Here is an 8,079-nt window from a genome sequence, read left to right as displayed (position 1 = left end):
TCCACATCCTCTCCAACATTTGTTGTTTCCTGTCTTGTTCTGCTCTAGACAATCATAACCTAGTGCTTCCAAGACCCTGAAACAATGACCAAAGGAAGGTGCTTCCTCCTTCCCAGAATGTTAATCTTCAAACAGAGGCAAGACTTCCCAGAGATGGAAAAAGTGGGGCCTACTTGAACACCCAGGGCTGAATGCACACATGATGGATCTACAAGCCATGGGTCTCAAGGAGAAGTGGAACTACTGTCTCTACTTGATAGTGATGAGATACCTCTAAAACCTCAATTACCTGCCCTAAAGATGGGTAGAGGTCAAGGGGGGGCGGAGAGAAGAGTAGCAGCAGGTCCCTAATGGGACAGAGTCTATCCTAACTATACTAAAACAGAGCATTAAACTTGCAGCAGAAAGAACTGCCCCAGATTTCAGGAAGAACTTCCATCTGAGAAAAACCTACAGATCCCACTGCCCCCACCCTAATACGTCTCCAGGGTGCAGGGACCAGGAGCACTGACTGAGTACCTCCTGTGTTCCAGGCACTGTGCTGGGGAGGGGGTGAGTGGCCCAGCCTAGAACACAGAGTCAGGATACTTAGAGGCAAAGGAGCCTGGCAGGGCTGGCAGGAGGACTGAAATGATAGGATGGTAGGGGAGGGGCAGCTGGGTGTGTGATCTGTGCCTGTTCCCAGAGTTCTAGGCTGTCTTTCCTGCCTCAAGCTGGGATTGTCCCAGATGTGCCTCTGCTTGAGGGAAAGAAGGGCAGGTGCAGGGGAGGGTCTGTGTATCCTGCATCTGGTTCCCAGAGCAATCCCTTCTGCTTTCTTCCCTGTGCTACTCACTGCCTGCTGGGGAGAGGGTGGGGGGCTGGGGCACAGGCCCAGACCCCCAGTCACCAAGTAAGGAAAAGAACTGGTCCAGGTCCCCTCTTTCCCTCCTTCCCACAGGGCATCAGGAGTGCTCTGCCTAGGACGACCCATTAAGCTTGTCCCAGCCCAGCAGGTCAGGGATGGTGCCTTAAGCCTGAGCTCTGCAGGACCGTACCTCCACCACTGAGCTCTGGAGGCTCCACCATGGCCCAGGACCTGTTCCCCATGATTCCTGGCACACTGCTGCCCACCCTACCTGTCCTGTGGAAGGCACCTCTTCTAGCCACTTCAGGGTCACACTCAGAACCCCTGCAAGTCAGGGCTGAAATCCAGTCCCACTTCTTTGCTTCCTAGGACTGTGTCCAGTGTCCATTTCAGGTGGTGCCACCACCCCCCAAGCACTCCCCAGCCCCAGGGGCCCAGCCTCTTCAGGTGGACTTGCTTACTGCTCCTGTTCCCACCCAGAAGCCTGCGCACACCACTGCTGCCCTTGCCGTTGCATCCTCAGCTGGCTCCACGGTGGACACAGCAGCTCTGAAGCCCCGGAGGAGTCTTTGCCCACTGTACAGGATGTTCCTGTCTCTGTCACCACCATCTCCACAACCACCACCACCACCACCATTGTAGTCAGAACCTTGACTCTTGCCATGGCCCAGGTTGCATCTGCTTAGAAGAAGAAGACAAAGAGCAAGGGGCCCTGCATCTGCACCCTGAGCAGCAAGGATTCCAAAACAGCTAAAGGCTCCAGAGGCAGAGGCCATCTATAAGGGATCTAGGTTGGCCAGTTCCCCAGGTCCTGTGGACATGCTCACCATGATACCCCCGGGCCTCCTGAGTGTCCTCAGCTGAGTGAAGCCACCTGGGAGAGGGGGGAGTTACAGAGGCTGCAGGTGGCAGGTGGGAAGTTACCTTGACCACCTTGTGGCGGGGGTGGGGGAGGGGGTGGGTAGTGCACACTTGGGAAGCACTCCTGTGAGAGGTGAAGCAAGGCTTTCCGCAATTTCTCCTATTGGAAACCACAGGAGCTGTGGTACTCTGGACAAGGAGCTCTACCCATGCCTGGTGTGCTACCAGAGTTGCAAGCACAAGCTACTATGTGTGTGCATGGGACAGGAGGATGCTGTGCTCAAGCCCTACAACTGTTTGCATGGTGGGAGAGCGTCTTGTGGTTGGATCATCTCAACAGTCATGCTTAACAGTGCACTCCACAGATATCCCTTCAAATGTGATATGTGTGGCATCTTTTGCTACTAAGAATCTACTGGAGCACATACAGAACCACAGGAGAAGATGGTGCAGTGTCATGTGTGCAGCAAGACGTCAAGCGAGCCTTATATTTCAGACCATGTGAAGGTGCACTGCCACGGCCCTCAGCATGTCCGTGAGCTCTGGAACAAAGATACATGTGAGGTCTGTCCTAGGGTAGCAGTGGCGACAGTGACCTGGCATACCTGACCGCCCCCACACCTGTCCCTCAGGTTGTGCTAAGGCCCCCTGGACAGGTTGCAGGGGTGGAGAGGACTGGAGCAGCCACTGCCCTCACCACTCTCCTCTCTGAACCCCCAGCCCTGCCCTTTCAGGGATCTGGGAGCCTTCTACTCAATGGTCCTTGCTCTCTCCTTCCATCCTACCCCCTACTACTTTCTGCTGTCCCTCCCTGGAAAGTTGATGGTTGTTTTGTTTTTGTTTTTATTTTTACCAGGGAGAGGGAGGGAAGGAAGAATGGGAGTGAAGGATTATGCTGCAAAGTGGGGAAAGGTAAGATTGGAGAAGGAGTAGAAGCAGGGAAGATAGGGTACCAACTCCATAAGGGGGGATGTTTGGGTTCAGGTTCTAAACATAATCCTACCTAAGATCTGTCAGGGTAAAACAAGTTAAGAGCAGCAAAAGAAGGAGCGACTTTTTCCAGAAGCTGGACAGGAGATGGACCTTTAGATGCTAGAGAAACTAGGGGGATCCAGTAACTATAGGTACTTCCTAGACGTGGGCTTAATGGAGCCATGGTGTCCCCCATCTCTGTTCCACCTCAGCTCCAGCCCAGACATTTCTTTTCATCCAACTGCTCCCTGAGAGAAGCTGTGGCCCTGGCCATGTCATCCTGTTCCTGTGGCCCCTGCATGTTCCCCAACCTTCATTCCTCCTTTTGCATGGATCACATTATAAGAAAATTAAATTTTTGGGATCCCTGGGTGGCGCAGCGGTTTGGCGCCTGCCTTTGGCCCAGGGCGCGATCCTGGAGACCCGGGATCGAATCCCACATCGGGCTCCTGGTGCATAGAGCCTGCTTCTCCTTCGGCCTATGTCTCTCCCTCTCTCTCTCTCTGTGACTATCATAAATAAATAAAAATTGAAAAAAAATTAAAAAAAAAGAAAATTAAATTTTTTTAAAAAAGGAAAATAACTGGCCCATGGCAGGGGTAATTCAGAGATACAGAGCTGGGATCACAAGTCCCACCTGGAGAAGGGAGGCATATGGGGGGACCTGGCAGGTGGAGCCCACCCAGATGAAGTCACAGGAATTGTCTGAACCTTGAAGGGGGGAGGAGGGAAAAGCAGAGGAGGCAGAGGTGTGAGCCAGAGACAGGGGCAGAGGCTGAGATACACAGAGATGAGAGAAGCAGGGAAAGCACTGTAAGGTAGGGCAGAGAGGGACCAGGGATGGGGGAGGCAGCACAGGAGACAGAGAGTGGGACATGAGGAGGGAGATACTGACAGACTCCCAGGATGAGACTCACACAGATGTAAAGAGAGACCCCCAGACCCTGAGGGAGGGACACAAGCAGAGGGACAGCCAGAAGGAGGAGCTGAAGGCAGACCCAGTCCTGGGAGATCTCAAACCACAGACTATCTGGAGTCAGACAGACACACAGACAGGCCCCCAGACAAACAGATGCATTGACAGAGGTGAAGGTGAAGGAGGCCAAGATGGAAGGAAGAAGCCAGGGCTGCAGGGAGGAGGTGAGGGGAGCAGACAGAGAGAGAGAAGGAGGCAGGTGTGCAGCAGGAGGGGGAGCCAGGCCAGGGAGGGGGCTGCAGAGTGGCTCCAGGAGCCTCTGCCCTCCCTCCTGGCTCCTGCTGAGCCCGGGCCCCTCTCAGGACCTGCTGCTGCTGGATGGGCCCAGAGAGCTGACAGGGCCAGGCTGCTGCCAGGGCTTCCACAGGCTCCCTTCTGTGCCCACTTGGGGGTCCCTGGGGCCCTATGTGGGTATGGACACGGCCTCCCCTGCCCTCCCCACCACGATGCTGCCATTAAAGGAGGGCTGAGCTCAGCCCTAATATCATGAAGCCTGGCAAACCCAGTGCTGGGGAGTGGGAGACAAGGAGAAAGAGAAACTGAGGCAGGCAGGGATGCTGACCAACTCTGGAGAAGGTGCTGGGACAGCTTGGTTAGGGATCTCATGGAGGAGAGTGGGGAGATGAAGGCCTGGAACTGTGCCTACATTGAGAGCTAAGGAGGCACCATGAACAATGTCAGCAAAATGACATCGCAGTGACTGTCCGTTAATTTGGGGTCAGCAGTGTAGACACCTGCTGAGCAGGCACTAACAATACCTTTGAGAAGCTCCTCACTAAAGGACCCTCACAGATATACACATGAAAGCTACTAAAGGAGATACTGAGGCAGAGATTAGAGACCTGGAGGCCAGTGTACATGCTTAAATCTAGGTTTAAAGGGACCAGGGATGAAGCACCCAGACAAGTATGTGAAGACCTAAGACAGCATGGCAAGCTGGCCCCCACCTCTTACCCAGGCTTTCTCAGGACTCTGCAGAGACCAGCTCCCCCAGGTCCTCTCAGGGCCAGGGGAGACCCTGAGAACATTAACCCAAGCAACCTAAAGGAGAATTGTTCTCCCTGCCCTCTGCTCTGTCAGCCACATATGAAGGTCCCAGAGCCAGATGTGTGGTTACAGCTGGAGCCCAATGAGTCTCTGTAGCAGCAGGAGGGAGGGTGCAGAGGGACCCAGAGAAGTTTATCTGGTTCCAGAGAAGTTCTGCAGAGAACAGGGTACAAAGCTCACCAGGCCCATCCCAGTCCCATTGACACTTAGAAGTTTAACAAAGTTCAGAATGTCCAGAGCTCCCAGGTCATTATAGCCAGAAGCTGGTAATCACATTTCTTCTCAAGGTCTACGCTTTATCTTATTCATTCCCCACAGACAAGCATCTTTTCTGAAACAGTCTGAATCAGATCCTGGAATGTAGCAGCTGTCTCCACTAGGGAAATTGGCTTAATTAAAGCAAAGAAATTTAGAAAATGCCTCAGAAAGGATTTCCTTAGAGCTAGGGTTGGTAAATGCTAGAACCAGACAACATATACAAACACATGCACACCCAAGCATGAAAAGGAAAGTCTTCACTTGACTGCTATTTATTTGCCTGGGGGTGGACCTCCAGATGATGTGTCTCACATCAGGGAACACAATATAGTTTCTCTAAACATTAGGAAATGGATTCCCTTCTTACCCTGAGCTACAGGAGGGAGAGGACTGTTTCCCTCCCCCAGTCATGGCAAACATTCTGAGGAAGGATGACACAGCCTGGAGGGAAGAGCCCACATGCAGATGCCCAGTTTGTTGTCCTCTCCCTTGAGGCCTACCACTCCTGGTGGATTGCCACCTCTCTGCACCTCTCTGTGTCCATCCTTTGGACTCAACCTGTGAACCCAGCCCAGGGGGAAGGAAAGCATCCCAAGGGAGAAGAAGACAGGGCCTTGGTCTCTGGGAGCTGAGAACAAAGACACAGGAGAAAACCCAGTTAAAAAGAAAAGCATGTAAGTTCATAGAATGTAGTGAGATCCTCCAGGGTTGAGATACCAGATTTAGAGGCTGGTAGTACAAGGGGCTAGGAGAAAGGAAACTGGTGTGCTTAGCACGTATGGAGAGAAAAATATGAGAAGAAATCAAAGATAAGTATGAGGATGGATTAAAACACTGATGAATGGATAAAGAAGATGTGGTTTATGTATACAATGGAATATTACTCAGCTATTAGAAATGACAAATACCCACCATTTGCTTCAACGTGGATGGAACTGGAGGGTATTATGCTGAGTGAAGTAAGTCAGTCGGAGAAGGACAAACATTATATGTTCTCATTCATTTGGGGAATATAAATAATAGTGAAAGGGAAAATAAGGGAAGGGAGAAGAAATGTGTGGGAAATATCAGAAAGGGAGACAGAACATAAAGACTGCTAACTCTGGGAAACGAACTAGGGGTGGTAGAAGGGGAGGAGGGCGGGGGGTGGGAGTGAATGGGTGACGGGCACTGGGTGTTATTCTGTATGTTAGTAAATTGAACACCAATAAAAAAAAAAAAACACTTAATGCACTCAAATATATAAATCTTTACCATTATGCACGGTTATGCATGAATCTTTTTTTTTATTGGAGTTCAATTTGCCAGTATATAGCATAACACCCAGTTCTCATCTCATCAAGTGCCCACCTCAGTGCCTGTCACCCAGTCACCACCACCCCCCACCCACCTCCCTTTCCACCACCCCTTGTTTCCCAGAGCTAGGAATCTCTCATGTTCTGTCTCCCTCTCTGATACTTCCCACTCATTTTCTCTCCTTTCCCCTTTATTCCCTTTCACTATTTTTTATATTCCCCAAATGAATGAGACCATATGATTTTCCGATTGACTTATTTCACTCAGCATAATACCCTCCAGGTCTCTCCACATCGAAGCAAAAGGTGGGTACTTGTTGTTTCTAATTGCTGAGTAATATTCCATGTATACATAGACCGCATCTTCTTTATCCATTCATCTTTTGATGGACACCGAGGCTCCTTCCACAGTTTGGCTATTGTGGACATTGCTGCTAGAAACATCGGGCTGCAGTTGTCCCGGTGTTTCATTGCATCTGTATCTTTGGGGTAAATCCCCAGCAGTGCAATTGCTGGGTCATAGGGCAGATCTATTTTTAACTGTTTGAGGAACCTCCACACAGTTTTCCAGAGTGGCTGCACCAGTTCACATTCCCACCAACAGTGCAAGAGGGTTCCCCTTTCTCCACATCCTCTCCAACATTTGTGGTTTTCTGTCTTGTTAATTTTCCCCATTCTCACTGGTGTGAGGTGGTATCTCATTATGGTTTTGATTTGTATTTCCCTGATGGCAAGTGATGCGGAGCATTTTCTTATGTGCTTGTTGGCCATGTCTATGTCTTCCTCTGTGAGATTTCTGTTCATGTCTTTCATGAACATGATTGGATTTCATGATTGGATTGTTTATTTCTTTGCTGTTGAGTTTAATAAGTTCTTTATAGATCTTGGAAACTAGCCCTTTATCTGATAGGTCATTTGCAAATCTCTTCTCCCATTCTGTAGGTTGTCTTTTACTTTTGTTGACTGTTTCTTTTGCTGTGCAAAAGCTTCTTATCTTGATGAAGTCTCAATAGTTCATTTTTGCTTTTTTTTCTCTTGCCTTTATGGATGTATCTTGCAAGAAGTTACAGTGTCCAAGTTCAAAAAGGGTGTTGTCTGTGTTCTCTTCTAGGATTTTGATGGAATCTTGTCTCACATTTAGATCTTTCATCCATTTTGAGTTTATCTTTCTGTATGGCGCAAGAGAGTGGTCCAGAATCGTTCTTCTGCATGTGGATGTCCAATTTTCTCAGCACCATTTATTGAAGAGACTGTCTTTTTTCCAGTGGATAGTCTTTCCTCCTTTATTGAATATTAGTTGACCATAAAGTTGAGGGTCCACTTCTGGATTCTCTATTCTGTTCTGTTGACCAATGTGTCTGTTTTTGTGCCAGTACCACACTGTCTTGATGACCACAGCTTTGTAGTACAACATGAAATCTGGCATTGTGATGCCCCCAGCTATGATTTTCTTTTTTAATATTCCCCTGGCTCTTCAAGGTCTTTTCTGATTCCACACAAATCTTAAGATGTTTTGTTCCAACTCGCTGAAGAAAGTCCATGGTATTTTGATAGGCATTGCATTAAATGTGTAAATTGCCCTGGGTAGCATTGATATTTTCAAAATATTAATTCTGCCAATCCATGAGCATGGAATATTTTTCCATCTCTTTGTGTCTTCCTCAATTTCTTTCAGAAGTGTTCTGTAGTTTTTAGAATATAGATCCTTTACCTCTTTGGTTAGGTTTATTCCTAGGTATCTTATGCTTTTGGGTGTACTTGTAAATAGGATTGACTCCTTAATTTCTCTTTCTGCAGTCTCATTGTTAGTGTATAGAAATGCC

Source organism: Canis lupus, chromosome 25 (genome assembly GCF_048164855.1).
Source record: "Canis lupus baileyi chromosome 25, mCanLup2.hap1, whole genome shotgun sequence".
In the NCBI taxonomy this organism is placed as follows: Eukaryota; Metazoa; Chordata; class Mammalia; order Carnivora; family Canidae; genus Canis; species Canis lupus.
This window is presented reverse-complemented; position numbering follows the sequence as displayed.